Source organism: Lithobates pipiens, unplaced genomic scaffold (assembly GCF_037356315.1).
Source record: "Lithobates pipiens isolate NorthernLeopardFrog02 unplaced genomic scaffold, aLitPip1_a1.2 Scaffold_30, whole genome shotgun sequence".
Classification (NCBI taxonomy): Eukaryota; Metazoa; Chordata; class Amphibia; order Anura; family Ranidae; genus Lithobates; species Lithobates pipiens.
The window spans coordinates 78877781-78889929 of record NW_027507791.1 but is presented as its reverse complement, the minus strand read 5'-3'; positions in this window follow the sequence as shown (position 1 = coordinate 78889929).

Below are 12149 nucleotides of genomic sequence, written 5' to 3'. Positions count from 1 at the left end.
GTTGATCCTGCATGTTCCTGTGTCCCCATTAGTGTGCTGATCATGGTAATCACTGCTTCTGATCCATGATTACTGTGGTCAGGTTACGTGCCTCCGTGTCATCCTGCTGCTCTTCTCTCTGCAGCTATTAGTAGCTGACAGTAAAGTTAAATAATTATTACTGTCAGCCCTTCTGTTCTACTAAGCGATCCTACACTGTGTACATGTTTTTATAAAATTGTCCATGTAAATACCTTATTATAGATCGTTTCTGGCTGGTCACATGTCCTCCCGACTAACAGCAGAGGGGGATCTAGGCCCCTCCCGCTGTTGCCCTTAGATGGGGGGGAGTGGCTGGAGGTCATGTGATCAGCCATAATTGATCTAAAATAAGGTATTTACAGGGACAATTTTTATACAAACATGTACACAGTGTAAGATTGCTTAGTAAAACAGAGGGGCTGGCAGCGATATTTATTTGACATTACAACCACTTTAAAGCCAAACTCCAGGTAACACTGTATAATCAGGTACAGCAGTTTTTTTCCTTTTGGGATGAAAGTTTTACATTAATAAACAAAAGCAGATAATTGTAAGCACCCTTGACAGTGTTAAATGGTTTGTTACATCCCTCTAACTGATACATTCTGCTGTAGAGTGTGTTCTTTTGAAAAACAGACTTACTGGCCAGATCACCAAATGAAAATAGAAGAAAGCCTATAAAAAATGAATGCAGCCATCACATCTAAGAATTGGCAAGCTGCAATATAATAAATGTTTGCTTTTGGGTTTAATACCGCTTTAATTCAACCTTTAAAATGATTGCCCGTTACCCTTTCTGGACATGACAGCTCTGAACTGTAAAGCCCCACACACACGATCAGAAATTCCTCCAGCAAAAGTCCGATGTGAGCTTTTGGTCAGAAAATTTGACCGAGTGTATGCTCCATCGGATTTTTGCTGGCAGAATTCCCGCCAGCAAAAGATTGAGAGCAGGTTTTTTTTTTCCGGTCGGAAAAAGTTCAGATCAGAAATTCCGATCGTCTGTACAAATTCCTACGCATGCTCGGAAGCATTGAGCTTCATTCTCTCGGCTCGTCGTAGTGTTGTACGTCACCACATTCTTGATGGTCGAATGTCCAGAGAACTTTTGTGTGACCGTGTGTATGCAAGCCAAGCTTGAGCGGAATTCCGTCGGAAAAACAATTTTTTTCTGACAGAAAATCCACTTGTGTGTACAGGGCATTAGGCTGCAGTTGCTGGCCAGTGACTCAATCCTGTACAACCTCCCTCTTTTAGCCCTTGTACACACGGTTGGACATTCCAACAACAAAATCCATCGGATTTTGTCTGAAACTTGTGTTGCATACACACGGTCAGACAAAGTTGTGAGAAAATCCGATCGTACGTAACGTGATGACGTTATTTCGTTACGACGGGACTACGTTCAGGCTAGTAGCCAATAGCTTTGGTCTAGGAATTTGATCTGAGCATGCGTGGCACTTTGTCCGATCGGAATTCTCTACACACAATCGGGCAAAGTCCGATTGGATCATGTTGTCGGAAAGTTTTATAGCCCAGCTAAAACTTTGTCGGTCGGATATTCAGACGGAAAGAGTACAATGGAGCCTACACACAGTCGGATTATCCGATCGGACATTTTCTGTCGGAATGTCTGACCGTGTGTACAAGGGCTTAGACCTACATCTATGCTCAAGTGGTAGTGGATATGAAGCAGGGTCAATTGTAGAAACATAGGGACTGAAAACAGACTATATTTGGTGGAGTAAATTTATGGGTTGCATTCCAATTTAATTTTTGTAGAAGACCGGGTTGCCAGGGAAATTATACCGAACACCATACCTCCCAACATTTTGAGATGGGAATGAGGGACACCTACTAACAAATGTATGCAGGCATAGGACACACCCCTTGCCACACCCTCTTAAAGGAGAATTAACCAAAAAAAAAACTTAATTAAATCCACAAGGACCTTTTTTACCACTACTATTCCTCTATATTGGCTTTTAAAATGTTCAAATGCAGCAATTTAGAAATCAGATGAAAGGTTTAGCACTGGGAACACTTTTTGAAAGTTAAAAAGTGCTTTTATATACAACTATATAGATCAGACCAAAATGAGGGACAATTGAAGTGGAATGAGGGAGAGGGACATTGCTCCAAATCAGGCACAGTCCCTCGAAATCAAGGACAGTTGTGTGCTATGGAACACTAAGGTGGCTTGAAGATGATGATTTAACCACTGAGAATGCAGCACCTTTATTATTTATTCCTTGCCTATTTACCAGTTTAAGCTGGTGCCATGTCTGCTGCCTCAGGTTTCCGTTTCAGGGTGTCTTCTTTCTTTTGCAATGTCCAATGGAGCCACCCTTGCATGCAGGGACTAGAAGCAGTGGGGTTGATTTATTGAAGGCAAATAGACTGTGCAGTGTGCAAGTGTAATTGCACTTATTTACTGCAGCGCTTAGTGAATGTAGTGAAGCTTTACTTTGTAAAGAATACCCAATCGGGTCCGAGGAAAATAAAAAATTGCATTTTTGCTTGCACATGATTGGATGATGGAAATCAGCAGAGCTGCACCACATTGACTAAGCTCTGGGGAAAATGAGTGCAACTGCATTTGCAAAGTTTGCACAGTCTTTTTGTCTTTAGTAAATCAACCTCAGGGTCTCCCTACACTGTGTGCATCAATAGAACCACACAGCCTCATAGCCTAGGTTGGCACATTGCTACCCTGCTCCTCCCTCCTCTTCCCCTCTCCCTTCTTCAACCTAACAGACTGTCTGGGCAGAGCCTACTCGCCCTGCACGTGGGATTACCTTTTGTGCAGTGCGCACTTATCAATGCGTGGGACCAGGCAGAGACTGCGGTCACATAAAGAATAGGAAAAGAAGACTTAGAGATGAGTCTTCACTGTGTGCAGTACTAAAAATACAGAGTTCCTCTGAAAAGCAACTTGTTGCATTAGGCGAGAAGTGCTGAGCCTGCGTCCACTCCACCAGTCCAGCATACTTCTGTTATCTCAGTCCCAGTAACAGAATGGGGTCCCACAGTGCATGTAGGGTCACGCCTTTGTGCTATCAGGGATGACTGGGGGTGTTTGTGCTAGGAGGGGTAATTGGGGGGTAGGAGAATTTGTGGTAGAGTTGATTGGGGACAATTTGTGCTTGGAGGGGGGATTTGGAGTGAAGGGAGCGAATTTGTGCTTATGTTCTGGGCATATAATTTATGTTGGAAAGGGGATTTTTTTATTTTTTCTTATTTTTTATTGGTTTTGAAAGAGAATATTATATAACACAAAGCCTATTGGGCATACACAGGCTTCACAGGCCATACACTATACACATACTACTATCAATCAATCCCCCCCACCCCACCTCTGGGAAGGGGATTTTAGCATGGGGCTGATTTTTATTGGGAGGAGGGGAATTTATGCTTAGGGGGTAAGCATGCAGATTAGTCCCTGATTTTCTTTTTTTGGGGGGGGGGGGGATTTTTGCTGACACATAATAGTCACACATCTTGGGGGGGGGCGCAATTTGGCATATTCACCCTAGGCTCTAGATGACCTTCTCCCAGCGCTGCATACATGTACTGTATATATATGTGTAACGCCCTGCTCCTGATAGGCAGACGCTATTATTTTTTTTCAAATTTAATTGTCTGAAGCTGTAGTTCTGCTCAGACGAATTCTCTCTAAAAGTTCTGGTTTCTGTTCCAGTCCAGCTGGGTTGCACTGATTCCCACTTGACTGTAGGTGTCACTGGCGGTAAGTGTGGAAATGCAACAGGCTGGATGCATTGAATGCTGCCTCTTGCTCGGAAATAGCTCAGTGGGTGGGGCTTCCCTGCTGTGCATTCTGGGAGAGGTTATTTAAGGTACAGACACCATTTTTGTGGGTCTATTTCCTGGGTCCCTGTCTTGTGGTCCACTATCCTGACCTCATGGCCCTCTTGGCCTGGGGCCTGTGTCACATGGTTCTGCGCCTCGGGGCCGGCTGGACCGAGGCTTTGCAACTGAGAGTGTAGGCTCAGGAATGTCTTGGGGCCTGCTGATCCAGGGGGGGCCCTGTGCTGTCTCGCCTGCAGGGAGAAGCCAAGACAACTGGAGGATTCAGGGGAGGAATTTTCTGGTGGAGGACCGAGCGTAAGGCTGGTGCCTCTGGAGGAGCCTGTAAACTCAGTTTGAGGATGCAACCCAGATCAATATCCAGTATGGCCGGGTCAGCTGAAAGAATCTGGTACTGTATGGTAGTTCTTCTAAAACTTTCAAGATTTCTAAGTTCAATTGACAAGTTTGTGGCAGAGACTTTGTTGAGCATCTCATCGGCTGCTAGGTCAAGTGAGAGGGGCCTATCTGGTGATTGCTGGATCCAGTCTGTGGAGCTGTTTGTCCTCTGGATCTGACTAATACCTCTAACCAGCAATTACTAGGTGCCTGAACTCCCCCTTATCCTCTAACCCTCTATTGAAGGACTGTGCTTCTTTCTTTCTGTAGCACTGACCCCCAAAGAAGCTGCTGGTTTTGTTGGGCTTACCGTTACCGTCTTGACCTTGTGTGCATCTAGGGGTTTCCCGAGGTAGATGGCCCAAAGAATTGTAGAAACTGACACTGGATCCACTTTTTGGGATATTTATTTGAAAAGGTAGACAAAAACAATCTCTCAATGAACAGTAGAGGGTTAGGTAGGAAGTTCAGATACTTTTGGAACTGCAAAAGATAGGAAGTCTCTCACTATAGAAATCCAGAGAATTACCGTATCACAACTGGATTCTCACAGCTACCGGATAGACCCCCTCTCACTAGGCCTAGCAGCCGATAGAGTGTTTAGGTAAAGCAAAGTCTCTGCCACAGACTTGAATGTAGAACACTTGTGAATAAAGTCTCTGCTACAGACTTGAATGTAGAACACTTGAACAAAGTCTCTGCCACAGACTTGGATGTAACTGAGAGACCTAGGTAAATTTAGAGAGCTCTCATACGGTACCAGTATCTCGCAGCTGTTTCGGCGATATTGTATGATTGTAGATCCACTTAGTGTCCTTCAACTAAGCCTCCAGGCTCCTTCCGAGAAGCCAGTCTTACACATGGCCTTCTCCCGAAGAGTCCTCCCCTGGGTGCTTCTCCAGTTGCTGGGCCTCTCCACAGATGAGACGGCACCAGACCACCTTTGAATCCTTCTCTCAGTTACTTTGCCTCAGGCTAGCCAGCCCAGAGACTCAGAATTGGGTGGATCTGCACCCCAGGCCATGAGGGCCACGGGGGCTGGTCAGGAGACCGGACCAATTTGCTGGTCAAAGACCAGACCCCTTTTTGCGATTCGGCACTGCGTCGCTTTAACTGACAATTGCGCGGTCGTGCGATGTGGCTCCCAAACAAAATTGACGTCCTTTTTTTCCCACAAATAGAGCTTTCTTTTGGTGGTATTTGATCACCCCTGTGGTTTTTATTTTTTGCGCTATAACCAAAAATAGAGCGACAATTTTGAAAAAAACGCATTATTTTTTACTTTTTGTTATAATAAATATCCCCCAAAAATATATAAAAAAACATTTTTTTCCCTCAGTTTAGGCCGATACGTATTCTTCTACATATTTTTGGTAAAAAAAATGGCAATAAGCGATTATTGATTGGTTTGCGCAAAAGTTATAGCGTTTACAAAATAGGGATAGTTTTATAGCATTTTTATTAATAATTTTTTATAATTTTTTTTTTTACTAGTAATGGCGGCGATCAGCGATTTTTATTGTGACTGCGACATTGTGGGGGACCCATCGGACATTTTTGACAAATTTTTGGGACCATTGTCATTTATACAGTAATCACTGCTATATAAATGCAGTGATTCCTGTGTAAATGACACTGGCAGTGAAAGGGTTAACCAGTGGGTGGCAGTGTAGGGGTTAAGTGTTCCTAGGGGTGTGTTACTAACTGTGGGGGGGTTGGGCTTTCATTTAGTGAACACTGATCTCTGCTCCAATCACATGGAGCAGAGATCAGCGTCACTAGTTGCTAGGCAGAATGGAGAAATGTTGTTTACACAGCATTTCCTCCATTCCGTGAGACGATCGCGGGGATGCCCGCGGTGATCGAGTCCGCGGGTCCCGCGACCGGACTCACGGGGGTCCCGACCAGCGCGGGAGCGCGCCGCCTGCGGCGCGCTCCCGATGGCAGGGCGGCATTGAATATTGGACCTGTACGCCAATATGCCTGCCCGTGCCATTCTGTCGACGTACATCGTCGTGCGCTGGTCGGGAAGTGGTTAAATACCCTTTCCCAGAATGCACAGCAGGATGACACACCCACTGGATTGATTCCGAGAAAGAATGACACTCAATACACCTAGCAAGACTGTTTTCTCACACTTGCCAGTGGTGACAGCGACACCTGTGGCCAAGGAGAACCCAGTGCAATCTAGCTAGACTGGTACTGAAATCATAATTTTTCATAATTAACCCTAAAACCCAACTGTGATTTTAGAAATATTAAATAGAAAAAAACACATAGTGCATGCTCATCAGGAGCCGGCGCTACATTTCTTTGTGTTATCCCTAAATAAATCTTCAAAAAAGGACTAAGTGTTGGATTCATCATCAATTGGGCTACTTTCCAACGGGACCCCTCTAAGACGAAGAGGCGAGCAGGTGGGGTAACGGTAAGCCCAAATAAAACCAGCAGCTCCTTCGGGGGTTAGTGCTACATATGTATATACAGTATCTCACAGAAGTGAGTAGACCCCTCACATTTTTGTAAATATTTTATTTTATCTTTTTATGTCACAACACTGAAGAAATGACACATTGCTACAATGTAAAGTAGTGAGTGCACAGCTTGTATAACAGTGTAAATTTTCTGTCCCCTTGAAATAACTCAACACACAGCCATTGATGTCTAAACCGCTGGCAACAACGAGTGAGTACACGCCTAGGTGAAAATTTCCAAATTGGGCCCAATTAGCCATTTTCCCTCCCCAATGTCATGTGACTAGTTAGTGTTACAAGGTCTCGGGTGTGAATGGGGAGCAGGTGTGTTAAATTTGGTGTTATCACTCTCACTTTCTCATGCTGGTCACTGGAAGTTCAACATGGCACCTCATGGCAAAAAACTCTGAGGATCTAGAAAAAAAAAATGTTGCTCTACATAAAGATGGCCTAGGCTATAAGAAGATTGCCAAGACCCTGAAACTGAGGTGCAGCACGATGGCCAAGACCATACAGCAGTTTAACAGGACAGGCTCCACTCAGAACAGGCCGACCAAAGAAGTAGAGTACACGTGCTCAGCGTCATATCCAGAGGTTGTCTTTGGGAAATAGATGTATGAGTGCTGCCAGCATTGCTGTAGAGTTGGAAGGGGTGGGGGGTCAGCCTGTCAGTGCTCAGACCATACGCCCCACAATGCATCAAACTGCATTGTCTGCATGGCTGTCATCCCAGAAGGAAGCCTCTTCTAAAAATGATGCACAAGAAAGCCCACAAACAGTTTGCTGAAGACTAGCAGACTAAGGACATGGATTACTGAACCATGTCCTGTGGTCTGATTAGACCAAGATAAACTTATTTGGTTCAGATGGTGTCAAGCTTGTGTGGCGGCAACCATGTGAGGAGTACAAAGACAAGTGTGTCTTGCCTACAGTCAAGCATGGCGGTGGGAGTGTCATAGTCTGGGGCTGCATGAGTGCTGCTGGCACTGGGGAGCTACAGTTCCTTGAGGAAACCATGAATGCCAACATGTACTGTGACACACTGAAGCCGAGCATGATTCCCTCCCTTCGGAGACTGGGCCACAGGGCAGTATTCCAACATAATTACTCCAAACACACTTCCAAGAAGACCGCTGCCTTGCTAAAGAAGCTGAGGGTAAAAGTGATGGACTAGCCAAGCATGTCTCCAGACCTAAACCCTATTGAACATCTGTGGGGCATCTTCAAATGGAAGGTGGAGGAGCGCAAGGTCTCCAACATCCACCAGCTCTGTGATGTCATCATGGAGGAGTGGAAGAGGACTTCAGTGGCAACCTGTGAAGCTCTGGTGAACTCCATGTCCAAGAGGGTTAAGGCAGTGCTGGGAAATATTGGTGGTCACATAAAATATTGACACTTTGGGCCCAATTTGGAAATTTTCACTTAGGGGTGTACTCACTTTTGTTGCCAGCATTTTAGACATTAATGGCTGCGTGTTGAGGTATTTTAAGGGGATAGCAAATTTACACTGTTATACAAGCTGTACACTCACTACTTTACATTGTAGCAAAGTGTAATTTCTTCAGTGTTGTCACATATTTACACATAAAATATTTACAAAAATGTGACGGGTTTACTCACTTTTGTGAGATACTATATATATATATATATATATATATATATATATATATATATATATATATATATATATATATATATATACTTTTTTGAAATTTACCTTCATGCTCTAATACGTATCTAAGTACAATCGCTCAGTGTTTTCTGTTCTATGTGTTGTCTTACTATGGGCATTTAGCGGCACCACACTGTTGTCCAAAAACATGTTTTATTATGCAAAACAGTTGTTTTGAAATAGCTTAACCTTGTTGCTTTGCCAAAGGGAATTGAAGAACTGTTATTTTAAAAGGGGGCCTTTGTGTGCTCAGGAAGCGTGACACCACCGAGATCTTAAACTATGACCATTGAAACATTCCTTTGTCAAATAAAATTTGGAAAAAATGCACAGGAAAAAGTAACAATACGCTGAATAAATCAATGCATATTTGAAATTATTCCTACGAACAATGACCATAGATGTCACCTAAATGACTTACAGAAGGATTTAAAGTGAACCCTTCCAGCAAACCTGTAGCTTTACAAAAAAACAAACAAACCAGCAATTCAACACCTGTAAAAGAAGTCATTTAAGCAGAAAAGACACTAGTGGAGTGACTCAGGTTATCATCCCGATATGTATAATAAAGCAAAGGTAAGGGAGGATTTGGGACTTTAAATATACCCCTAATGTCACTTAGGTATGATTCAACAGAACAGAAGTAAATAAAAACCCCATTTATATTAAATACAGTTTACAACCATATAGAAACCATTATTAACATTAGATACATCACAAAGACAAGCAATCTGTGACCTCCAAATGAGGTCTACGCATTTGCTGATATACCATTTCTTCGGGACCCACAAAGGTTTTGTAGGATAATAGTAAATGATTGAAAAAAAAATTAAATAAACTATCACATCGACATATTGCATTGGTTTTTACCTGTGCAATATGTCAATGTTATCGTTTATTTAATTTAATTGTGTTTGTTTATTGCTTTTTCTATTCCTTTTTTTGTAGATTTGTTTTATGATTGTGAAAAAGCTTTCTGAACATACAAAACCCTTGCAAGTCCTGAAGAAGTGGTATATCCGTGAAACGCGTAGGTATCATTTGAAGGACACAGATTACTTGTCTTTGTGATGTATCTAATGTTAATAATCATTTCTATATGGTTTTAAACTACAGTATTTTATAAAACAGTGTTTTTTTATTTACTTATATGTTCTGTTGAATCATACAAGTGACGTTAGGGGTATATTTAAAGTTCCAACGCCTCCCTTACCTTTCCTTTACCTGTAAAAGAAGAAGACAGCACATACTCACCTTTTCGGCTGTCTCCACAGCTGAACTTCAATGCTGAGAAATCTTCATTTGAAGTTCATTTTGAAACCAACACTTCTGGAACTGTCAATATCAGATGTCTTATTGGTTCCTCCCTCTGACCTCCACCCATTACACAATACATTGGTGATTTTATTTATGGAGTGCATCTTTGGCAAAACCTTTGAACATAAAAGTGAACTGTGAAATCACAACACACACAAAAGTGCATTGTGGTGCTTGTGGTCCAACCTCCAAACAGGACGAGTCTCAAACAACTGAACCCTCTGGGGCGCAGGGCTCCCAATAAGGACAAGAGACTCTGATCCACCTGTTTGTGGCCGTCAGGTGGCCTCCGATTACTAGGGACCAGCCAAAGCCGGCCCACCAAGTATTAGGTGATTGCTCTCCCAAAGACATGCCACCAGTTGGGGAGAGGAAAAAGACCTAATATGTTCACAGATCCTCTCCCCAACTTCAGGCCAGGCCTCCAAAAACTTGCATCCTTCATCTCTGTGGTGTTAAAGACACAAACACATGTGTGCCTAGTAGGGTCCCAACCCAACAGTGTTTTTCTGGCACCCCTGGAACTCTACCCCAATGGAAAACATCACTGGGAGTTTAAGAAAACAGTAGTGATGTGAAAGAAAGTCCATCATAGAGAAAAAAATGTGCTCAGTGCTTCAGTACAGTCAACACATATGCCACCAGAATCCAGTGATCCATATGAATATACAGCACTCCACACCCAGGTGCACACCCCACTCACAAGTCGCTTACTAGCAGGTAAGACCTCCCAATATTGCAGCCAGACCTCCATATTTAAGTATCCCACTGCATCCAAAATTCAAGAGAGGTTTCCAAACTGCCAGGGCAGTTATTGTCATGTTCTTGACACTTAGCACAACCATTTTTGATTTATCAGTGATGTGGAAGAACCAGTAAGAGCTCCAGGGAAACCAAGGAATTCCCCCCAACCCCCACCCCACAAGTGTCACTTTTAGCGTGGACTCCAGTAGAAATGTCCTTGGCATCAGACAGAGAACAGTAGGATGGAGCGGCCAGCAGAAAAAGCAAGTACGCTGTTTCTTCTTTATAGGCATGGCTTGGTTGTTGTTTTTTTTTTTGTACTCCAACAGGGTCATTTTTTGCTGCTTGGAACCTCCTGATTCTCTCAAAGTCCCTGTTTGCATAAAAATAGACAAATAGCCAAAAATCGGTCATAAGCCTGTAAGCAATTTGAAAAAGCAGAACTTCCACCATCTATAAAAAAAATACTCCAGTTAATGTAGTTATGCATTCATTACAAAACAATGACATGTATTTTTAACACAGCTGGTGTAAGTACTTGAATTTGGCTTCATATCAGCCTCTTGAATTCCCCTGCAGAGCGCCACTCAGACTGACTATAGAGTGAGATCAATTCCTAAATAATGATTACCTGGTTTCCTAAATTGTTTGTCTACAGGTCAGATGATCCTTAAATACTTTAGTATCACCATCAAATATTTGGACATGGCAGTTCTCAGTGTAGAGCTCCCATCTCTTCAAGCTAACTCTAACCCTTTGTATTGTTGTGCATTGCAGTGTAGGGATCATTACTAACTACTGTAATGCTGGCCATACACCGCTTGTAACTTGGCTGGTTCACTAGGAACCAATCAAATTCCCATCAGTGTATGGGCTCCCCTGCATGACAGAGTGGATTGTTTAATCGACTTCTGTTGTAGAGGCATGTTATAATTTTCTCCACCAATCAACATCTGTAACCAGTGAGCTGCAACTGCTAATCAGTGTATTCCAACAAAGGCAGTGCTGCTGTCAGAATACAATGTACTGGTGCAGCTCGCTGACTTAACATTAAAGGTGAACTGTGTATGGCCAGTTTACCAGTGTGTTAGGGTGCCATTCAATATGTGCCTTGTGTTAACATGTACTTTAGTCTGAGCTATGGTAATGCACCAATATAAAGGAGGCTTTACACTTTCTAATATAAATCCATCATGAATGCTGCTGCCAGACTCATCCACCTTACCAACCGCTCACCCAATACTGGCTTCCAATCACCCAACAAATTGAATTCAAAATAGTAACAACTACCTACAAAGCCATCCTCATCTCTGCTCCCACTCCCAGCTACATCACTAACCTAGTCTCTAAATACCAACCTAATTGTTCTCTTTGTTCATCTCAAGACCTCCTGCTCTCTTGCTTTCTCATCAACTCCTCTCATGCTCGTCTTCAGGACTTTTCCAGAGCCTCTCCAAGCTTAGGGAACTCCTTACCCCAATCTATCTATCTCCTACTCCAGTGATGGCGAACCTTGACACCCCAGATTTTTTGGAACTATGTTTCCCATGATGCTCATGCATTCTGCATCATGGGAAATTTAGTTCCAAAACATCTGGGGTGCCAAGGTTCACTATCACTGTCCTACTTACTCTATTAGCTTTTAGACAATCCCTGAAAACCCTCCTCTTCAGAGAAGCCTATACTGCCCCACCTAACAACTGTATTTTCATTTT